At 41.8% G+C, this 24228-nt stretch overlaps 1 protein-coding gene across 4 annotated transcripts in view; it reads left to right on the top strand.

Annotated features, from left to right (window-relative positions):
• Nucleotides 1-24228, top strand: part of DENND2B (DENN domain containing 2B) — a 180175-nt gene that overhangs the window by 10109 nt on the left and 145838 nt on the right. For 2 of the 4 annotated variants that reach the window (XM_017891403.1, XM_017891410.1), the window contains one exon: nt 23149-23189. The exons of the other annotated variants lie outside the window; for them this stretch is intronic. The gene's annotated coding sequence lies outside the window, so the exon portion shown is untranslated. Of the gene's footprint in view, nt 1-23148; nt 23190-24228 lie in introns of those variants that run through there. 4 annotated transcript variants of the gene reach the window in all.

The following is a 24228-nucleotide window of genomic DNA, read 5'->3' as shown; positions in this document are numbered from 1 at the left end:
TTTTTGAGACGGAGTCTTGCTCAGTCACCCAGGCTGGAGTGCAGTGGTGCGATCTCGGCTCACTGCAAGCTCCACCTCCCAGGTTCACGCCATTCTTCTGCCTCAGCCTCCCAAGTAGCTGGGACTACAGGTGCCCGCTACTACGCCCGGCTAATTTTTTTGTATTTTTGGTAGAGACGGGGTTTCACCGTGTTAGCCAGGATGATCTCGATCTCCTGACCACATGATCCGCCCATCTCGGCCTCCCAAAGTGCTGGGATTACAGGCGTGAGCCACCGCGGCCGGCCTGTACAACATTTTTCAATCCACTCATTGGTTGATGGGCACTTAGGTTGGTTCCGTATCTTTACTGTTGTGAATTGTGCTGTGATAAACATGTGTGCATGCATCTTTTTGATATAGTGACTCATCCTTTCAGTAGATACCCAGTAGTGCAATTGCTGGATTGAATGGTAGATATACTTTTAGTTATTTGAGACATCTCCATACTGTTTTCCTTAGAGGTTGTACTAATTTACATTCCTACCAGCAGTGTATAAGCGTTTGCTTTTCACCACATCTATGCCAAGATTTATTGTTTTTTTACTTTTTAGTAATGGCTACTCTGGCTGGAGTTAAGGTAGAATATTTCATTGTGGTTTTAATTTGCATCTCCCTGATGATTAGTTATGTTGAGCATTTTTTCATATATTTCGTGCCCATTTGTATATATTCTTTTGAGAAATGTGTATTCATATCATTTGCTCACTTTTTGATGGTATTATTTGTTTTTTTCTTGCTGAATTATTTGAGTTCCTTGCAGATTCCAGGTATTTGTCGTTTGTCAGATGCATAATTTGCAAATATTTTTTCCCATTCTGTGGATTGTTTGTTCACTCTAATGATTATTTCTTTTGCTGTGTAGAAGCCTTTTAGTTTAATTAGGTCCCATTTATTTATTTATTTATGTTGTTACATTTGCTTTTGGGGTCTTAGTCATACATTCTTTGCCTCAGCCAATGTCCAGAAGAGTTTTTCCTAGGTTTTCTTTTAGAATGTTTATGGTTTCATGTCTTAGGTCTACATTTTTGATCCATCTTGAGTTAATTTTTGTATACAGTGAGTGATAGGGATCCAGTTTCATTCTTCTGCATGTGGCTAGCCAGTTTTCCCAGCACCATTTATTGAATAGGGTATCTTTTCCCAGTTTATGTTTTTGTTTGCTTTGTTGAAGATTAGTTGGTTGTAAGTGTTTGGCTTTATTTCTGGGTTCTCTATTCTGTTTCACTGGTCTGTGTATCTACATTTATACCAGTACCATTGCTGTTTTGTTACTCTAGCCTTGCAGTATAAGTCAGGTAACGTGGTGTCTCCAGATTTCTTCTTTTTGCTCAGGATTGCTTGCTATTTGGACTCCTTTTTGGTTCCATATGAATTTTAGGATTGTTTTTTTCTAACATTATCGAAAATGATGTTGGTATTTGGATAGGAATTGCATTGACTCTGTAGATTGCTTTGGGTAGTATGGTCATTTTCATAATATTGATTCTTTGATTCCATGAGCCTGGGGTGTATTTCCATCTGTTTGTGTCATCTGTGGTTTCTTTCAGCAGCGTTTTGTGGTTCTTTTTGTAGTGCCCTTTCACCTTCTTAGTTAAGTATATTCTTAGGTATTTTGTTTTTGAAGGTATTAAAAAGGATTGAGTTATTGATTTGATTCTTAGCTTGGTGGTTGTTGGTATATAGCAGTGCTACTGATTTGTGTACATTGATTTTGTAACCTGAGACTTTACTGAAGTCATTTATCAAATCTAGGAGTCTTTTGGAGGATCTAGGCATCTTGTAGGGGTTTCTAAGTGTACAATCATATCAGCAAACAGAGATAGTTTGACTTCCTGTTTTCCAATTTGGATGCCCTTTATTTCTTTCTATTGCTTGATTATTCTGGCTAGGACTTCCTAAGGTCATTTTATAAATGTTCATAGTAACTAGTTGTAGGCACTGAGACTCCTGTACCTTGGTGGGAAGAACCCTGCTGGATGATTTTCTAGGTGTTTATTTGGGTTATGCCCATTTTCTTTCCCACTTTTCTTCCTAAGTTTTGATGCTCCTGTTTTTCTGGGAATATTTTGGCTTCCTTGTTTAGGCTTTTTTAAGGGCCATGGGGAATTCTGGGGACAGGGGCAGGTGTGACATGTTGCTAGGTGTGGGAAGTTTTTACAGTTTGAGAAATCTCCAGGAAAGAAGGGACAGAAAACTTTGTTCACAAAGCATGTGGACAGGAAGTCAGGTGGGAAAATGGCATGGCAGATGGTGTAACTTCTTTGGTCAACGTGCCTGTCTCTGCCAAGATGGGACTGATGGGGTAGTGGGGGTAGTGGGGCAGTCCTGAGGATATAACTTATAATTCACATAATTCCTTGAAGAGAAGATGATTCTTTTTTTAAAAGGAAGTATAGTGCCTTACATTGATTTCTTTGAAATATACATGATATAATCCATGAATGAGTATTTGCAAAATACGTTAGTGTTTATCTAACCCTATGCCAAGCCTGGTAGTAGATAAACAATACAACCAAGGAAAAAAAATAACCTGAACTTAGAACATATAATTGTTACCTAAAGAACAATATAAAGCAGTACATCATAAGCTCTAAGTTTTGAGTTATTGATACATACAGGGGGTTTGGAGCCCCAGACAAGATTTTGGACGTGCAGGCTTATGGCAAATCTTGGGCCAAATGGAGGCCTTTGGAGCTTTTGGAGTGCCAAAGGGCTCAGTCTTCAGCCTGTTTCTTGTCTCTGTCTTCACTTTTCTTAGGTGATCCCCTGGCTTTGAAGTACTAGCATTCATGGAATGTTTACTGTCTGCCAGAGGCTGTTCTAAGGGTTTTATGTGCACTAATCGAGCCTTCCAGACAACGTTATAATATAGGTACTTTTATTATCCTTGCTTAAAGGTGTAGAAACTCAGGTGAGAGATGGACTCTCTTGAGCTCACACAGCTTATAAGCTGGAGAGCCAGGAAGTGACCTAGGCTAGGGGACCAGGCAAGCCCTCGACTGGTTCAGTACAGCCATCCTCAGCTGGTCCTGGCTCCTCTGCTCCTGTCTTTGCAGTCTCTTCTCCACATAGCAATGAGAATATATAGATATTTTTAACCCTCGTATGGAATCCTATCACACTCAGAAGTAGAATGCACATTTACTACCAAGTTCTTGTGTGGTCTAAGCCCCAGCTCTCCCATCTGTTCCTGCCTTCCTCCCATCTCTTCTGTCTCAGGGCCTTTGCTTGCTCCTAGGATATTCTTCTCCTTGAATATTGCTGGTTTGTCACCCAGTTCATTTGAGTGTGGGCTCTAGTGTGCCACCTCAGGGAGGCCTTCTCTGCCTATCCTATGTAAAACTGCTCCGAGTCACTCTTTAATCCCCTCCTTTGTTTCTCTTCCTAAAATTATATTACATATTTCTGTGTTTTTCCTGTCTGCTTTCCCAAATAAATAAACTCCATGAAGTTAGGGACTTGATCCATTTGTTTACTGGTATCTTTACTTTTTAGAATAGGACATGGAAGGTTTTCTTTACATACTTATTAAATAAATGAATAAATGGTATCTTTTGCATTCATTTGCTGTTCATGACTTCACTTGGGTAAAAATAGTGGAGAGGAAAGGGATGTACAGGTGATAGCTACAGGCTGGGTCCTAACTGGCTTTATGTTTATTACCAAGGCTTTACCATCATAACATGGCCAAGAAAATGCTCAGAAGTCTTGGTTGAATGAATGCGCTGTGTAATTTGTTCTGGATTCCACACAAAGGGGAGAGAATAGTGTGGGCTGAAGTGCTCAGAGAAATTTCTTGGAGGACTTGCAGACTTTGAAGGAGAGATTGGATTTGGTCGAGAATATAGGAATCGAAGAATTTTTTTTTTTTTTTTTGAGACAGTCTTGCTCTGTCGCCCAGGCTGGAGTGCAGTGGCATGATCTCGACTCACTACAGGCTTCGCCTCCCAGGTTCACGCCATTCACCTGCCTCAGCCTCCCGAGTAGCTGGGACTACAGGCACCCGCCACCACACCTGGCTAATTTTTCATATTTTTAGTAGAGATGGGGTTTCACTGTGTTAGCCAGGATGGTCTTGATCTCCTGACCTCGTGATCCGCCCGCCTTGGCCTCCCAAAGTGCTGGGATTACAGGCATGAGCCACCGTGCCTGGCCGAAGAATGATTTTTTTTAAAGGTGGAGGGGCTATAGGGTGAACTAGTCCAACCTTTCTGTTTATAGACAGGAAACTGAGCCCAGAGAGGTGTAGGACCTGCCCAAAGGCACACAACTAGTTGATGTCAGAATCACGTCTGCTATCCAGGTGTTTTGACTCCTAGTTTAGTTCCCTTTCTTCTACACAGTACTGCCTTCAGAATCCAGGAGGACTCTGGGAGTTGGGGAGTAACTAGGGGCAGCATGAGCAAAGGCCCAGAGGCAGAAAAGATGTTGGCTTGTAGGAGCTGGAAATAGGTGGTCCTATTGGAATTAGCAGGTTTATAAAGGAGCCCATTGGAGACAGACCAGGCTGTGTAAGATGAGTCAGATGCTGTGTGATCTTGAATGTCATCTTGAAGACTTTGAGTTTGGAATGAGAAGGAGGCATGTGAAAATGCTTTGATTATTGTTCTGTCTTTCTCTACAGGGATGGTGATAGAATGGATAGAAAATGGATTGGAATTTAGGAGGAAACTAGAAGCTAAGAGGAGTTAGGAGGCCCTTGCAACAGTCAAGGTATTATTGCTAAGGGCCTAGTATCATTTTAGTTATTTCTGTTTCTGTTTTTAGAGATTTGTGGTGGTTTTTGGAGAAATGACATAAAATTCTCAGGTAGGATGTGTATACTCAGCTTTCTAACAGAGTTTGGGGATAAGAAGGAGGAGACCTGGTATTTTGCCTTAATTCTGTATGTGACTATAAATGACATTTTAGTATCCAGATACCTGGGCCAGGTTAGGACAGGAGAGACAGAAGATAACATTAGACTGGTGTGAAAATAGTGATGGGGCTAAGTGCAATGGCTCATACCTATAATCCCAGTGCTTTGGCAGACTGAGGCAGGAGAATTGCTTGAGCCCAGGAATTCTAGACCAGCCTGGGTGACATGGTGAGACCCCATCTCTGCAAAAAGTAAAAAATTAGCTGGGTGTGGTGGTGCACATCTGTAGTCCTAGCTACTCGGGAGGCTGAGGTGGGAGGATCACTTGAGCCCAGGAGTTCGAGGCTTCAGGGAGCCATTATTACACCACTGCACTCTAGCCTGGGCGACAATCAAGACCTGTCTGAAGAAAGAAAAAAAAAAAAAGAAAGAAAGAAAATAGTGATGGAGTGAGGAGGGACTGAAGGAACAGGCGGAAATGAATGGGAGCAGCTCCCCAGAGACGGCCTGGGCCTGCCTTTCTGTCAGGGGAGCTGCCCAGTATAGTGGTTGGGGAGTCAGGCATCCAGGGACCCCCCCAACCCTCTCCTCCCTCTCCTCTCCTCCCCTCTCTCCCCTCCCCTCCCCTCTCCCTCCCCCCAGTCTCGTCCCGTCCTGTTTCATCTCCTTTCTTCCTTTTTCTTCTTTTGAGACAGAGTCTCTCTGTTGCCCAGACTGGAATGCAGTGATTTGAACATAGCTTACTGTAGCCTTGACCTTCTGGGCTCAAGTGATCTTTCCACCTCAGCCTCTTTTTTTTTTTTTTTTTGAGACGGAGTCTCGCTCTGTCGCCCAGGCTGGAGTGCAGTGGCCGGATCTCAGCTCACTGCAAGCTCCGCCTCCTGGGTTCATGCCATTCTCCTGCCTCAGCCTCCCAAGTAGCTGGGACTACAGGCACCTGCCACCTCGCCCGGCTAGTTTTTTGTATTTTTTTAGTAGAGACGGGGTTTCACCGTGTTAGCCAGGATGGTCTCGATCTCCTGACCTCGTGATCCGCCCGTCTCGGCTTCCCAAAGTGCTGGGATTACAGGCTTGAGCCACCGCGCCTGGCCTTACCTGGGCCTCTTGAGCAGCTAGGACCACTACGTGGGCCACTATGCCTGGCTAATTTTTTCAAAAATTTTTTTTTGTAGAGAAGCCGAGGCAGGCGGATCACTTGAGGCCAGGAGTTTGAGACCAGCCTGGCCAACATGGCGAAACCCCATCTCTACTAAAAATACAAAAATTAGCTGGGCTTGGTGGCGCATGCCTGTAATCCCAGCTACCCAGGAGGCTAAGGCATGAGAATTGCTTGAACCTGGGAGACAGAGGTTGCCGTGAGCTGAGATCATACCTTTGCACTTCAGCCTGGGTGGCAGAGTGAGACTCTGTCTGGAAAAAGAAAAATAATTTGTAGAAATAGAGTCTTGCCATGTTACCCAGGCTGGTCTTGAACTCCTGGGCTCAAGTTATCCTCCCACCTTGGCCTCTTGAAGTGTTGGGATTACAGGCGTGAGCCATCATGCCCAGCGGCTGCTACTTTCTTTGTGTCTGTGAGCTCCTTTAATAGAAAACTACAGAATAGAAAATTATTTTCACCTTTCAACTTTAAATTGGTTCTTTTAGGCCAGGCACCATGGCTCACGCCTATAATCCCAACACTTTGGGAGGCCAAGGCAGGTGGATCACTTGAGGTCAGGAGTTTGAGTCAGCCTGGCCAACATGGTGAAACCCTGTCTCTAGTGAAAATACAAAAATTAGTTGGTCGTGGTGGTGCACGCCTGTAATCTCAGCTACTTGGTAGGCTGAGGCAGGAGAATCGCTTGAACCTGGGAGGCGGAGGTTACAGTGGGCTGAGATTGTGCCATTGCACTCCAGCCTGGGTGACAGAGTGAGATTCTGTCATAAACAAATAGGTAGGTAGGTAGATAGATAGATAGATAGATAGATAGATAGATAGATAGATAGATTCTTTTAAAAATGTAATATATGGCCAGGCATGGTGGCTCACACCTGTAATCCCAGCACTTTGGGAGGCCAAGGTGGGAGGATCACTTGAGGCCAGGACTTCAATACCAGCCTGGGCAACAAAGTGAGACCTCGTCTCTACAAAAAAAAAAAAAAAATTTAACTGGGTGTAGTGGCATCCACCTATAATCCCAGCACTTTGGGAGGCTAAGTGGGGAGGATTGCTTGAGCCCAGGAGTTCAGGGCTGCAGTGAGCTATGATGGTGCCATTGCACTTGAGCCTGAGCAGCAGAGTAAGACCCTGTCTCTAAAATAAAATTAAAATATAATGTATGCTTTGCAGTACGTTCTTAAAAAATGAAAACCTCACTTCCCCAACACTCAGAGATTTCTACTGTTAAAATCTTAGTCCTCTCCTTTCTAGGTCTTTTTCTACACATACAGATATACATTATTTATATTGTTTTCTACCAAAGTAAGGTTGTACTATACATGCTGTTTTTTATTCTATCTTGTTTTTCAATTACATTCACTTTTCTAATTCAGTAACTTTTTATTTTAACTAATACTCGGACCATATTCAGATTTTCCCATAGTCTTAGTCCATTCAGAATGCTATAACAAAATACCTTAGGCTACATAATTTGTAAACAACAAAAATGTATTGCTCACTGTTCTGGAAGCTGGAAAGCCCAAGATTTTGTGTTTGGTGAGGGCCTGTTCTTCATAGGTAGGACCTTCTAGCTGTGTCCTCACTTGGCAGTGGGGGCTAACAGGCTCCCTCAAGCTTCTGTCTTTCTTTTCTTTCCTTTTTTTTTTTTTTTTTTTGAGACAGAGTTTTGTGCTCTTGTCTCCCAGGCTGGAGTGCAATGGCATGATCTTAGCTCACTGCAACCTCCGCCTTCCAGGTTCAAGAGATTCTTCTGCCTCAGCCTCCTGAGTAGCTGGGATGACAGGCGCCCACCACCATGCCTGGCTACTTTTCGTATTTTTAGTAAGGACAGGGTTTCACCGCGTTGGCCAGGCCGGTCTCGAACTTCTGACCTCAGGTGATCCACCCGCCTCGGCCTCCGCAAGTGTTGGGATTACAAGTGTGAGCCACCACGCCTGGCCAAAGCTTCTTTCATAAAGACAGCAATCTTGCTGATGAGGACAGAATCCTGGTGATCTAATCACCTCCCAGAGGCCCCACTTCTTAATACCATCACCTTGGGGTTAGATTTTTCACATGAATTTTAATCATGAAGTTTAATCAGCAATCACACTCATAAAAGCTTATCAGGTCCACCTCCCAAATGTGTTATGAATCGTCCTTCTCCTTACTGTCTTGCTGCCTCCAATACAGCCAAAGTCTTGACTCTCTTTTGCCAGAGTGCAGCTTTTATTTCTCAGTGCTGCCTCAGGGTGTTCAGTCTCCCAGGCTGCTGAATGAATGAGCTTTCTAGAATAGTTTAATTATGATACTTCTTTGCTAAAAGCTCTTTGCTTTTTTACTGAGGAGTAACACAGTAAAGTACACAAATTTTAAACATATAGCTTAATGGATTTCAACATTTGCATACATTCCTATAACCACCACTCTGATCAAGATGTGGAACATTTCTAGCATCTCAGAAGGTTGCCTGATGCCTCTTTCCAGACATTATCCACATTCCTATCGCAATCACTCTTCTGTTATCATTTGTTTTTTCTTTTCTCTTATTATTTTTGTAAAGATGAGGTCCTGCTATGTTTCTCAGGCTGGTCTCAATCTCTTGGTCTCAAGCCATCTTCCTGTGCCTTGTCCTCCCAAAGTTTTGGGATTATAGGCCACTGAACCTGGGCTGTTCTACCTTTTTTTGATCCTCATATTAATGAACCACGAAAGCTCTTTATTGATTCTTCTTTGACAGGATAATTCCACCCTTTGACATGACATTCAGAAGCCTTTGTGATCTGGCTTTTACTTCTTAAAAGCACCTGCCCTTCCTGCCATGCCGAAATTGCATGTAGCTTATCAACATAGTAGGCGCTTCCATTTTTTGCACTTGATATTCTCTTGCTCTCCTCACTTTATTCCTTGGCAAATTCATCCTTCAAAACTCAGCTCCAGGCAGAATCAAGGCCTTCTCTGAACTCTAGAGGCAACGATTGTTATAGGGAGTTGCTTTTATACCCATAACGTTTTTCTCCTCTACTGGTGGCTTTGGGCTTTCGGGAGCCCAGGGATGATGGGGCATTTCCCCCCAATTGGTTAGTTGAATTTCATACAAGTAATTCATGGTCTTTCTAGAAAAATAGGAAAATAGGAAAAAAATCACCCACAATCCTACCACACAGAGATAATAGTTGTTTACATAGATACCAAAATATATAGGAATACTTTAAAACAAAAAATACATTCACAAAATACTAAATATTTGATCTACTTTAATTTCCTATTATTGTTGTTCAGTTTGTCTCCCCGCCACCACGTATTTAAACATATTGCAGAAAGTCTGTGATGAATATCCTTATGCCCATATTTTAGTGCAGTTCCTTGATGATTTTGGGGATTCCTAGAAGTAAAAGGGATGAACATTTTTAAGGGCTTTTGATGTGCTTAGCCAAATTGCCCTCCAGAAAGTCTTTAACCTGTGTACACTTCCACTAGGGTGAGGGAGAGTGCCTGTTTCCAGCCATTCTTGCCAAACTAAAAAGAAGGAAGTAATCAGTATTTGCAAATCTGATAAGATAAAAATGGTATTGCATTTCTGTTTTAATTTCCATTTCTTGGATTGCTATGGAGCTTGAATATTTTCTCGTATATTTAATGGCCATTTAATTCCTATTTCTTTTATGATTCACATGTTCGTGTATTTATTTTATTTTATTTTAAATTGACAAAAATTATATATATGATGTACAATGTGCTGTTTTTATTTATATATATAGAATGACTAAGTCAAGCTCATTAACATAAATTATCTCACATACTTAACGTTTTTTGGGGATGAGAATGCTTAAAATCTATTAGCAATTTTCAAGTATGTGATGTATTGTTATTAACTATAGTTGCCATGATGTACAGTAGATCTCTTGAACTTATTTATTCCTCCTATCTCTCTGAAATTTTGTGTTCTTTGACCAACATCTCCCCAGTCCCTTCATCCCCTAGCCTCTGGTAACCATTTTACCCTCTGTTTCTGTGAGTTCAACTTTTCTAGATTTGGCATGTAAGTGAGATCATGTGGTGTTTCTCTTTCTGTGCCTGGCTTATTTCATTTAACATGGTGTCCTCAGGTTCATCCATGTTGTAGGAAGTGACAAGATTTCCTTCTTTTTTATGGCTGAATAGTATTCCATTGTTTGTATGTAAACCACATTTTCTTTTTTTATTCATCTGCTGATAGACACTCAGGTTGACTCCATATCTTGGCTATTACGAATAATGCTGCAATGAACATGGAAGTGGAGATAGCTCTTTGACATACTGATTTCATATCCTTTGGATATATGCTCAGTAGTGAGATTGCTGGATCATATGATAGTTCTATTTTTAATTTGTTGAGAAACCTCCATGCTGTTTTCCAGGATGACTATACCAATTTATATGCCCATCAGCCTCCACATCCTTTCCAACACTTGTTATCTTTTGTCGTTTTGGTGGTAGCCATTCTAATAGGTGTGAGGTGTTGTCTCATTGTAGTTTTAATTTGCATTTCCCTGATGATTAGTGGTGTTGAACATTTTTTTCACATACCTGTTCGCCATTTGTATGTCTTCTTCTGAAAAATGTCTATTCAGGTCCTTTGTCCATTTTAAATTAAGTTGTTTTCATACTATTGAGTTGATTCCTTATATATTTTGGGTATAATCCCTTAACAGATCAAGCAGTTTTATATTTTATGTAATGCACATTACGAACTTTTAAAATATTAAGAACAACTCATATATACTACGTATGTTTTCACAGTTTATCTTTTAACTTTGTTTTCCACATACCAAAATTTTAGTAATTTAATGTAGTGAAGTTTATCAGTCTTTGTTTTTTTTTTTTTGAGACTGGGTATCACTGTGTCACCCAAGCCAGAGTGAGGTGGCACGATCACAGCTCACTGCAGCCTTGACCTCCTGGGCTCAAGTGATCCTCCCACCTCAGCCTCCTGAGGAACTGGGACCTTGGGCGCGTGCCACCACACCTGGCTAATTTTTGTATTTTTTCTGGAAACGGAGTTTTGCCATGTTGCCCAGGCTGGTCTTGAACTCCTGGGCTCAAGTGATCCGCTTGCCTTGGCCTCCCAAAGTGTTGGAATTACAGGCGTGAGCCACCACACCCAGCCTTATCTGTCCTTTTTTTTTTTTTTTTTTATTGAGATCGAGTCTCCCTCTGTCACCCAGGCTGGAGTGGGCGATCTCAGCTCACTGCAACCTCTGCCTCTTGGATTCAAGCAATTCTTCTGCCTCAGCCTCCTGAGTAGCTGGGATTACAGGTGCCTGCCACCACACCCAGATAATTTTTGTATCTTTAGTAGTGATGGGGTTTCACCATGTGGCCACACTGGTCTCAAACTGCTGACCTCAAGTGATTCATCCACCTCAGCTTCCCAAATTGCTGGGATTACAGGTATGAGCCACCATGCCCGGCCTTAGCAGTCTCTCTTTTTTTTTGGAGAGAGTCTCGCTCTGTTGTCCAGGCTGGAATGCAATGGCGTGATCTCAGCTCACTGCAGCCTCCACCTCCTGGGTTCAAGTGATTCTCATGCCTCAGCCTCCTGAGTAGCTGGGATTACAGGCGTCCACCACCACACCCACCTAATTTTTGTATTTTTAGTAGAGACAAGGGTTTTACTATGTTGGTCAGGCTGGTGTTGAACTCCTGATCTCAGATGAGCCACCCGCATTGGCTTCCCAGAGTGTTGGGATTACAGGTGTGAGCCACCGCACCCAGTCTTAATAGTCTTTTAGAGAATATTTTTCCTGTGGTGTCATTCTTGGAAAGGTCTGCCTTCACCGATACTAGATAAATATCTAGTATATATTCTTCTAGCTCTTTTCTGATGCTACTTTTTTTTTTTTTTTTTTACATTTAAACCTTTTGAATTCTGGCACTCTGAATAAAACAAAAGATAAAACATTTAAACCTTTAATCAATCTGGAATTTACTCTGTTGTGAAGTAATAATCATTAGTAATAATAGTAATGTATTAATAATCTGTTTGGGTTACTATAAAGGAATACCTGAGGCTGGGTAATTTATAAAGAAAACAGATTTATTTGGCTCGTGGTTCTGCAGGCTATACAAGAAGCATAGTGCCAGCATCCACTTCTGGTGAGGGCTTCAAGAAGCTTCCAATCATAGTGGAAGGCAATGGTGAGCCAGCATGTCATATGGCAAGAGAAGGAACAAGAGAGAGTGGTGGGGTGCGGGGAGTGCCAGGCTCTTTTAAACAACCAGATCTCACATGAACTCATAGAGTGAGAACACACTCCTTACTGCAAGGACAGCACCCAGGCATTCGTGAGGGATGCAATCCCATGATCCAAATACCTCCCAGTAGGCCCAACTCCAACATTGAAGGTCACTTTTTCAACTTGAGATTTGGAGAGAACACACATCCAAACCATATGAAATAGCGAATGTTTTTGAGTGTATACTAGATGCCGGGTACTAATCTAAATGCTTTGCATGTACTGACTTGTTTAATTCTTTCAACAACCCTATGATGTAGGTACTGTTATTTTCCCTGTTAGTATCATTATAAATTGACTTGCTGAAGGTTGCCCAGCTAGTAAGCAGCAAAGATAAGATACAGGTTAAGATAGTTGAGTCCCACAGTCCCTGCCTTTATCTACTTTGCTAACTTAATTTTTTCTAAAGAATTGTTCTAATGTCATTTGTTAAGGAATCCATTCTTTCCCCACTGTTTTGAAAATGCCAGCTTTAATCATATGCTAACCAGAACTCTCTGACTGTTCTGGTGCTAGTGCTACACTGTTTTAATTTGTGTAGATTAGGGACTATAGTAGTATCTCTTTTTTTCTCTCGAGGTGGAGTCTTGCTCTGTCGCCCAGGCTGGAGTGCAATGGCTTGATCTCAGGTCACTGCAACCTCTGCCTCCTGGCTTCAAGCAATTCCTGCCTCAGTCTCCCAAGTAACTGGGATTACAGGTGCACACCACCATGCTTGGCTAATTTTTGTATTTTTAGTAGAGACAGGGTTTCACCATGTTGGCCAGGCTGGTTTCAAACTCCTGACCTCAGGTAATCTGCGCGCCTCGGCCTCCCAAAGTGCTGGGATTATAGGCGTGAGCCAATCTGCCCTGCCTGTAGTATTCTCTTCACCTTTGTGTCCCTAGTGCCTAGCAGTGACTCTCTTATTTTAAGTATTCAGTGAATATTTGCAGAATGATGTAACCCCTGGAGGTCCATGGGTAGAATTTGAAGGGTCTGCAACTTGGACAGGAAAAAAAAATGACATAATTTTCATCCATCCCTGATTGAAATTTAATATTTGTTTCTATTATGAATATAGGCAATAAAACACAGTAGTAATGGCAATATCTGTTATTTAGTCACCCATAGAAATCGTGGATATTTGCCTGGATAAACCCTGGGTTAAGAATCTGCTTTACTTTTTTTTTTTCTTGAGGCCATTTTATTTTTGTGTCAAATACCTAAGCAATACCTGATGCTCAGTAGACGCACAATAAATATTAATTTAAAAAACTTCTTATTTCAAAATATGCACAAAAGTCAGGAGAACTGATTCAGTATCTTGGCTATTATGATGATAGCCATTGTTCCAATCTGTATAATGAACTCCATATATTCCTTGTCTGCTTTAAATATTATTAACATTTTGCCAGTCTTATCTATATCCTCCATTCCTGGACATTATATTATTTACCCCATAATATTTCAGGAAGCATATCTGATAAGAACTTTAAAAATCTATAACCACTCTCTCACATTTAACCAAACTAACAATAATTCCTTAATATCATCTGTTATTAGGCCATATTTAAATGTCCTCAGTTGTCTCAATGTTGTCTGGTATTATTATTATTATTATTTATTTTTTTTTTTTTTGTAGTTAGCATTTAATGAGGTTCTTAAGACTTTAGACACCAATTGTGGGGGATAACTTGCCATGTCGTCAGGGGCAAAAAACGGACCGCAGGTAGCCCTGGGAGCTGAGGACAGCTTTGATTTTGGGTAGATTGTGTTGGTCCACAGCTTTCTGATCAATTCTTGCGCTGCTCTGTAATTCTTCGTATTCTCTTTCTCTGTGTCGAGCTCTCACCTTTCCTGGTGTCGGGCTTCCGCAACTTTTCTTCTTCTTGAAGTAAGCATCCATAGATGGTTTTTGGGATTGTTTGGACCTTTGCTGATTATCGATTTGGTGCGGTGCAATGACAAATTTCTGGTTGTGTCTCGTCGTAGAGGAACTCGATTGGAGGCCGAGAGTCAGTCCAGTACAAAGCCACTAGCCAGCTGGCTTCAAGAAAACCCCCCTTCTGCCCCCTGTGGCGTCCCAGTGCGGATGATCAGAATGGTCCCTCGGGGGTAATTGCTGGGCTCGCCGTTTTCTTCACGTGCTGACTGACGGGTTTTTTGCCGTGGCTCAACAGGCTTTCGGGACTCTTCAGTAGGGATAATATCTTTAGGCTTTTGCGAAGTTTAACCACCCGGGTACCGCCGTTTCTTGTCACCACCAACTGCGTTTTTTAAGAGTTGCAAGCACCTTCCTCCTTCTTTTTCTTTTCAACCTGGATTTAGCGGCTGAGTAGCTCCTCTTTACATGGGCCTTTCTGGTACATTGGCAGATCGGGAATACCTGCCAATTCCTCTGACAAGGACAGGGTTGCCGCTGCAATGGGGTGGCTTTTCCCCTTCTTTGGGTTCTTGCCTGAGGGTTACCCTTTTTTCAACCTTGCACCCGGCATCCGCCTTCTTGGCTTTCGGGTTTCTTCTATTTGTCATCCGGGCTTCTCAACTTTTTCACCCGCCATCTTGCCAAGATGGGGAAAGGACTGGTATTTATTTTTTTAAATGGGAATATTGTTGATTTGGGTTATTTGGTCTTATTTGTAAAACTTAAACATTTAAGTCTCATTTAAAGTTGTTCTTGGACATAATTTAAAGTGAGGTATGTGATGGGTAAATTTCTTCGATATGATCAAAGCTCTAAGAGATATTTCTTTTTCACTTGCTCAAAGAGTCTACTCACCTTGTTACATTGGAGGTAAAAATACTTTTTCTGAGAGTTTTATATGCATCTCTGGACTTTAATTGTGTCCTCTGCAAAACTGGAAGAAATTTGGATTTGGGTCTTCTCTGCCTGCTGAGTTTTTTCTTTTTCTTATGCTTAAATTATGAGAATGTCATAGTGGTAGTCTCTGGTTGTCGATTTTGTAAATCTTTTGTATTCAGAGCAAATCCTTCTATTGTTTTTAGATAGCATTTTTTTTATTAAACTTTAAATTACAGATTTGAGGCCATTTTTTCAAAGACTTTCATCATTTGCAGGGTGGTTCTCTGAGCTGCATTCCTTCTTGTGCTTGTCATCTTGTGCATTCTTTGAATCTGTTTCTTTTATTGAAAATGTATTTTGATTTTATATCTTTTCTGATTAGCTTTTTCTGTAGCATCACTTCTGTTTTTATTGCATCCGTCAATTCATTGATTTAGTGTGGACCTTATGTTTCTATTTCTTTTGCAGCCAGCACTTGTGTAGTCTGTTTCATTGCCTTGAGAATCAATATCAGCCATTCTGTAAATTTGATGACAAATATTTATTGAGAGCTTACTGTGAGGAAGGCATTCCATTACAGGGATTAGCTTTACTTTTCTTTTCTACCGTAAGCTTTTTCTTTGACTGCTTATACTCTTTTCCTATATATTCATTCTTCTCTGTTTACTGATCTTCCTTTCATAGTTTCAAACTATTTTTTTGTATTGTATTTACTGAGATTTGTGACAAGTTCTTTTAAATATACTATTGAGATCCCACTTTAGGTTCATTATAAAAAGTAAAGGAATTGAGGTATTTTGAATTTTGTGATGGCGACTGTAATTAATGATCACCTAATTATAATCCCCCCATTTTAGGAAGTGACTTTGTATAAGGGAAACGAAATTCCAAATTCCCATTTCATTCTTGTTAAGATTAGCTTGAAGGGAGAGCTTCCCATGATGGGAGAATCCTCTCCACTAGGACATGGTTTGTACCATGTGGGCGTATCTCTGGAGAGCTGGCTCACTGGTACTACAGCCTCAGGTAGAGCAGCAGCTGAATGACTGACTCAGGAGAAGTTTCACTGAGTGCTTAGCAAGCGTGAAGCCCTAAGCCAAAGACTATGAAAGACCCGAAAATTCAGAATCCACATGTATATAGTGAACCTTTAATTCTGTAAAAGACATAGACATTTGGGATGAGTGGCAGGAGACAGTGTGTCCATTGGAACTGTGAGCAAGTAGGTGTCCTGCACAGTAAAGCATTGAGGGCTCACCCTGTGGGATAGGAACATGTCTAAGTCACAAGCCTTATCCTCAGAGAGGCCTAAAACACCTACAGCAAAGAGCTAAGGATTAATATCAAAATACAAATGGATCATGGAGCAGCTTAGAAATATTACAGGCTGCCTCTGGTATAAACAGAATGATGAGGGTTTAGAGGTAGAAGAACTGACTATAAGCAGAAGTGTTTAAGGAGGCTGCATGGAGAACAAGGGGCATCATCTTGGCCCTTGGCAGGTTGGCAGGATTTGACTTGGTGAAGAGGAAGACAAAGGGGACTTCCTTTGGGACACAGAAGAGGGAAGCTGTTTTATGAAACTGGGTTCATTTGTTCCCATCTGTAGGTTCTGCCCCCTCCACAAGCAGCCACATCTTGGCTCACTCCTCCCCATCGTGATGACCATGAGCTTTCTCTTGGAGTGTCTGCCCAGTGGGCCCTTCAGCCTGGGTGCTGTTTTGGTTCAGATGATACTGTCTTCCACTTGTCTTCTTCCAAGGATAGGTAGTGCCCTGACCTCTGGGGCCAGCAACCTGTGGGGGGATCTTCCTTCCGATGTCACCAACCTTACCAACTTCTTGAGTATTGATTCCTTCATACCATGCTCAGCCTTCTTCTGGCTCCTTGCTACTTACTCTTTCAGCGTAGACACTGTCCCCTCCCCCTTTCCCTAGACATAGGCTTCCAGGTTGCAATTCCATGAGCGTTCATCATAAGCCTCAGCAGTACACTTTAGGCCTTGCTGTCCTTATGCCCTCTGGCACATCCTTGTCTGTTGCTCTGTGGACCATGGTCTTTGGTCTAGAAACCATCCCCTGCAGTGGGGAGTGATACACATGGGGACCTTAGAAGGGCTTGTAGGAGCTGAGGCTGTGGGAATAAAGTGTGGGCCCTGACTCTGAAGGGACTTGATTCAGTCCTGAAGGGAAACCGTGTATTTTTGGTTTTTAGACACTCTGTAATTTATTTAATCAGACCTTTATTGAGCACATTTAGGTTATCTTCAGTCTCTTTCTGTTAAAATATAACAGTAATTATCCATGAATAAACATAATTTAATGTTAATTTTGATAATGCCACTGTTTTGATGGGAGAGGCAGATAAGCTAGTAGTCTTCAGACAGGGGATATTTTCTAGATCCTTGACTTTCTGTGTCCCCTTTCCAAAGGCTGATCTGTCTGAGAATACAGTTGCACTCAAGGTGTTTCCTTTCTCAATCACTCTTCTCCCACTTTACAAAAGGAAGACATAGTCATTATTAATCCAGAGTCTTGCTATTTGTGTGCCTGATGTGTGAAAGCCTCCAGATTAACAAGCAAAGGAACAATTAGGACTATTATTAGGAAAGTGAAGGACTGTGAGTAGCAAATCCTTTTCTAAGTCAGATGGTTTCCAATTCTTGCTTTCAACAAAATTGAAGACATTGTCAGTTGGTAGATAATTAAAAATAATTTTTGATTATAGGTCATGACATGATTTTGATTTGTAATTCTAAATATACTGATATTGCTGTATCAAAATTTATTTCACTTCTCCCATTCAAGTACTAACCAGGCCTGATCCTGCTTAGCTTTTGAGATCAGACGAGATGGCACATTCAAGGTAGTATGGCTGTAGACTGTCACTTCTGTTTAGTTATCTATATGAACAAAGTTTCTTGGTGCTTACCACTATGAAAATGAAAAATTAATGCATTTTGAATAAAATTTTACTTTTTATGTTTAATAGTACCAATTTCTAAACCAATTATGTTTTGATTATTTGCATATTAACAATAAAGGTAATGAAAACCCAATCCAGAAGAAGAATTTTCTTTTTTTTTTTTTTTTTTTAACATTTACAGATTATAGCTAGGTGGCTCACACCTGTAATCTCAACACTTTGGAAAGCCGAGGCAGGAGAATCACTTGAGGCCAGTAATTCGAGACCAGCCTGGGCAACAAAGCAAGACTCTGTTCCTACAAAAATAAAAAATAGAAAGAACTAGCTGGGCAATGTGGTGGGCATCTGTAGTTCTAGCTACTTGGGAGGCTGAGGCAGGAGGATTGCTTGAGCTCAGGAGTTTGAGGCTGCAGTGAGCTATGATTACACCACTGCACTCCAGCCTGGGTGACACAGCAAGACCCTGCTGGCTCATGCCTGTAATCCTAGCACTTTGGGAGGCCGAGGTGGGCGGATGACGAGGTCAGGAGATCAAGACCATCCTGGCTAACATGGTGAAACCCCATCTCTACTAAAAATATGAAAATTAGCCAGGCATGGTGGCAGGTGCCTGTAGTCCCAGCTACTCAGGAGGCTGAGGCAGGAGAATGGCGTGAACCCAGGAGGCGGAGCTTGCAATGAGCCGAGATTATGCCACTGCACTCCAGCCTGGGCAACAGAGCAAGACCCTGCCTCAAAAAATATATGTGTGTGTGTGTGTGTGTGTGTATGCGTATATATATAGTACGTTATATATGACACCTAATATGGGATTTTTTAAAAAACTTGAGGTTAGTACATCATGCAGAATTTAAAACAATGTCATGCGAGGAATTTATTTATGCATTTATATGTATATATGTATAATACTAATAGATATATTGCAGAGAAATATAGGTTGATCAATAAAAGATTTTGAAGCATAAATATGAGGATAAAATTCTGAAGAGGAAATAAAAGGAAGAGTTGACAAAAAGGCATAGTATAAAATGTATGTTTTTTAAATAGATGATCCACTATGACATTTAGAGTCCATTGGATCATTTAGATTCATTTAAGAGAGTAATGTTGTATTTAATTACAAATGTAAATATTTATTTACATAAATAACAAGCCTCAGCCTGTTATTAAGATGAGTGACTCTGGCCAGGCATGGCGACTCACGCCTATAATCCCTGCACTTTGGGAGGCTGAGGCGGGCGAATCACATGAGGTCAGGAGTTCAAGGCTAACATAGTGAAATCCCATCTCTACAAAAAATACAAAAATTAGCCAGGTGTGGTGGCACGTGCCTGTAATCCCAGCTACTCAGGAGGCTAAGGCAGGAAAATCACTTGAACCTGGTAGGCGGAGGTTGCAGTGAGCCGAGATCACACCACTGCGCTCCAGCCTGGGCAACAGAGCAAGACTCCATCTCAAAAAAAAGAGAGAGAGAAAAGAAGAGCTACTCTAATTCTGGAGCCAAAATTTGGGATCCTTAGGCCAGTACAGGATTTTTTGTCCTGATTTTTGAATTTGCTTACATGAGAAGCCTTTACAGAGTCCTAAACATTAAATCAAACTAAATGTATGTATTTACTAAATCACCCTTACTGTAAAGAATTTAACTATATAAACTCTTTGTGGTCTCAGGAAAGGTAGCACGTGTGACACTTTTCTGGTACAGGGAATTACAGGGAATTCTTTGGCTTTCATGATGTCTCCATCATGAAATAAGTGAAAGACTTGAAATAAGTGCTGTGAGATAAGACTGTGAACAGTCCCGAAAAAAATTGATGACAATTTTTTTCCCATTTGGAACATTTGTTTAGCACAGTGATAGAGACCTGATGTGGTGTTTGCGCAGGGCAGATTGATTGCACTCCAAGAGGAAACCATAAAGGGTTGAGTCGATACCACACAGAAACACGAGGTGGTAGGATGAGCAGTTTTTCCACATTTTAATATTTTCCATGATGACACTGAAAGCCTTGCCCTTAGAGAACCCTGAGCCACCTAATAATTCATAACTCCAGACTCTTGAGAGGGAGAAATGCAGGTTTATACCATTAAATAGATGTCCTGGGCCTTTCCTAAGAGAGGCTGGAAAGGAATTGAGGGCAGTCATCGGAATGTCACCAGCACAGCAAGGTAAGGGACATTGCACGGCTTTGATTCCTTGGGGAACAATCTCTTATAGATATCAGTATTTCCAGCTCCTGTTTTTAAAAAAATCTCAGAAAAGCCTATCTTTTTTTGGGAGGACAGGAGAGAATCCTGTCAAGGAAGTAATGAGTCAGCACAGGGGACCTACTATGTGCCGTTCACAACTTGATACTTTGATAAACGGATTGTCTCAGACAGGAGGAAATCATGACTCAGATTATGTAAATCACTGAAGATCCAGGATTTGAACCTTTGTTCATTTGATTCCAGATTTCTTTCTACTACTTTGTGACGCCTTCTTGTGCTGAAATCATGGAGAATGGGGGATACTCTGGATTGAATTGGGGAACTCATGGTATCCAGCTAACTGGCCTGAAAACCCAAGTACCCTTGATCTGGAGGTGTTTGGGGAGAGGAAGAATGATGGTTAGAACAGAGGAATCGAGGAGAAAGACACCAGGAGTTGCTCGGACTGTCTCTGTTTCGTGGAAAGGGAATTTTGTGTCACGGCATCTAGTCTGTGGTGGTGGTTTGGAAGAAGTGGGTCCTGAATTCATTTGCTACCAGTTACCCAATGAAGGAAAATGGGAGAAATGTGGCATATGGGATTTTACAAAACACATTTTTTCTTTTATTTTTGAGACATGGCTTTCCTCTGTCACCTAGGCTGGAGTGCAGTGGTACAGTCATAACTCACTGCAGCCTCGACACCCCAGGCTCAAGCAATCCTCCTGCCTCAGCCTCCTGAGTAGCTTGGAATACAGGTGTGTGCCACCATGCCTGGATAATTAAAAAAAATTTTTTTTTGTAGAGATGAGGTCCCATTATGCTGCTCAGGCTGGCCTTGAACTCTCGAGCTCAAGTGATCCTCCAACCTTGGTCTCCCAAAGTGCTGGGATTACAGGCATGAGGCACCTGGCCTCACAAAACACATGTTTTGTTTGTTTGTTTGTTTCTTAACTTGGACCAACACAGGAGAAATTTTAAATTTTTTTAGGGAAAGGGACTAAAAACAAAAACCCCAAACCTATTACCATCCTCACAACATATAAGAAGACACATTTGCAAACCAAAATAATAAGTTAAAAACAAAGAAAATAGGCTAACAAGACAGCAAAGAAAGGACCTACTTATCTATTATATAGTAAGGTTAGATTTAAGATGTTTTGAATCATGAAAACTGACAGCATAAGTTTCTTGATATTTGTCAGTTTGGAAGTTTTTATTTAGTAGTGCAACATTAAGAGAAGTTTGACTGTAGAGCTTGTTTCATGCTTTTTTGTAAAAATCATAGTTACTGTTGGGAGTCCATTTTGACAGATTTTGATGAAAACAGTATCAACAAGCATTGTAATTTCACTCAATATGGAATATTCTGGTAGATGGCAAGAAGGGGAGTGAGAACAGTTCTTAGGCTTTCAGTTCTGTGGCCAGGCCAGGAAGAAAGCCGGAGTAGCAGCTACTGTGTGTGACTGGTGAGGGCTGCAGGAAGGGGCTGCAAGGGCCTGTCTGCCCATGCTTTCTATATGGGGTGGGGCTAGAGGCTGCATAGCACCCTTTTTGCCCATTATGAAACAGGTAGGAGTCTATTTGAGAGGAATGCTGTGGATGGTAAAGACTTTCATCGTGGCCTGGACTGATATTTAGGAGAGTCCCTTTTGTAAAGGCATTATTCTGTTTGGTTCTCCAAAAAGAGATCTATAGGAGAAGGCACAGACAAAGGCCCCATTATTTTCTCCAAGGCAGCTGTTCATTGCGCTGGTGCTGGGAGGGGTGTGGGAAGCTTGCCGGACTCAGGCCTAGGTGCTCAGATGTGGGAGTGGTCCTGCTGTTCAGCCCCATTATTTTCTTCTGAGCCTTTCTTGTGGGGATTTTTTGCAAACTGCATTTTCCTCCAAGCAGCAGAATCTTAGCTTCACCTTTTTTGTGGTCTTGGTGCCCTGGAATTTTGGTGAATGCTGAGTGCCTGGGAACAGAAAAGCCTGAAAGCACCTTGGGAACTCCCCAAGTCCCCTCTCTTTTGTCCAAGAGAGTGCCTACCTCTGCCTTTCCAGGGGCCATGCTGGGGGAAGTGTGTGTGTTGGCCTCTCTGGAGAAGGGCATGCTAGCTTCCCTGGCCTGTTTACATTAGTCTCATCCTCGCTGCCCTTGATTACAAATGAGGCATTGGGCGGGGGATTTCCCTGCTTCCAGGGAGGTCACTCCTTCCTTTTGTCTGTGCTCTCAATTTTTCCACCTGGGGAAGAGCTGCCTTAAAAAAAAAAAAAAAAAAAAAACAAAAAAAACCAAAACTCCCCTTAGCTTAACTCCTTGTCTCATAGACTGCCCAGTAAGTGGATCAGTTCATAATGAGGAAGCAATTCATCTGTCTCCTGAAATTCCCTTCCCCTGTGTTCTCTTAGGCCTTTTCTCATTCTCCTGTCTCTGCTGTAGTTGTCAGCACTCCTTCCTAAGAAAACGAACAGTCTTCCCAGCCCAGAGGCTGGTCTGCTTCTGGGCACTTCTTGAGCTGAGTGTTGATGCAAGGGTTCCTGGACCTTATGAATGTGTGCGCCCTGGCACTTTGAGTAGAATGGAAACCCTTTGAGGTTAAGAGCTCCAGGTTTTTTCCTTCCCTCTTCCCCACTCTGTATGAAATGCCTGTGAGAGGAAGGAGGGGTCACTGGGGAGGGTGACCACTGGTGGCCCAGTTTGCTGATGTGGTCACCTCAGAAGGAGGGAAAACCTGTTGCCCTAAGCATGGGTAAAAAGGTGGCCTCAGACCTCTTTGCTCTTCTGTGGAACCCCCCTGCCCACCTTTTCTTGTTCTGTTGAACAGTCTTGTTATCAGAGCCTCTGATAGAATTGAGGGATCCTATTTGAAGCCTTTTCTTAAAGGTTACTGGAAAGTATAAGTGAATTTTACTTGGTGGTAACAACCTTTCCACTCTTTTCACAGATTTCACACCCTTTGGAGAGTTTCTTTCTTGGATAATTCAGGTAGGTTTTTACGTTTTATTTTTTAAATCAGTGGACCTATTTTGGTACAGTGACTTCTTCAATTCCCCCCAGCAAAGATCCTTGTTTGGGTCCCTTGAATTTCCTCCCAGTTACACTGATGAAGCTCCTGGTTTCCCAGGGCTTCCTTCTCACTCCCACAGATTCCTGTCTACCTTATCATGTCTCAAGCTTTATTTCAGCTTCTATTAGGCCAAATTAGTATCCATTCTCTCTCTCTCTTCCTCCTCTTTTCTTCACTGGAAAGTTAATGTTTTGCCTTTGGGCTTTTCTTTCTAAGCTAGGTTTCAGTTCAGACCTTGGTGCTATTCCTGTGTTATGTTACTTCAGCATACATCTGTGTTGTAGGCCTAAGAGTGGTCAATGCTTCTGTGTTGCTATGAGATTTTAGCTCCTTATCCTTTTGATCAAGCTTTGTCTTGGTGAGCACTTTTTGTATCCTTTAAGAATTCCTTTCTCGCCCCAAGATCATGAAGATAGTCCTCCTAAGTTTTCCATAAATGCTTTCCCTCTTAGATAATATTCTCATTTAGACCTACAATCCTATCTTTAGATCTCAACTACTTTTTAAACTCGAATTCCTTTGTTCCCAGCTTGTCCTCAGTTTAGGATTGCATTTTTCCTCTTTTGTTACCCATCTGCTGGCCTTTGCAGTGGTCTCTTCGGTTTCCCTCTGTGCTGTGCCTACCCAACTCCCACAGTTTTCCTCTCTGGCGTAGGTCACAGAGGAAATATTTAGTTAGTCCCTGCCAAACATTCTGGTTGTGTTGTTTTGCTTAAAAAGACATGCAGTAAACTGTTTTGATTCTTGGTCTTAGTGCTGTAGGGCAGATGTTTCTCCTATAACGGAGGTGTTGTGGTCAGTTGGAAGGAGTGGTGGACGTGAGTTCTGAGAATTGGATTCTAATCCCTGCAGTGTTACTAGTTTGTGGTGGGATCTTGTGCAAGGCACATTTATATGTCTGAATTTCCTTTTGTTAGAGGGGACCTTATTTCATGATGAAGAAGATAGGACTCTCTG

This window comes from Rhinopithecus bieti, unplaced genomic scaffold (assembly GCF_001698545.2).
Source record: "Rhinopithecus bieti isolate Rb0 unplaced genomic scaffold, ASM169854v2 scaffold_20891, whole genome shotgun sequence".
Classification (NCBI taxonomy): Eukaryota; Metazoa; Chordata; class Mammalia; order Primates; family Cercopithecidae; genus Rhinopithecus; species Rhinopithecus bieti.
This window is presented reverse-complemented; position numbering and strand designations above follow the sequence as displayed.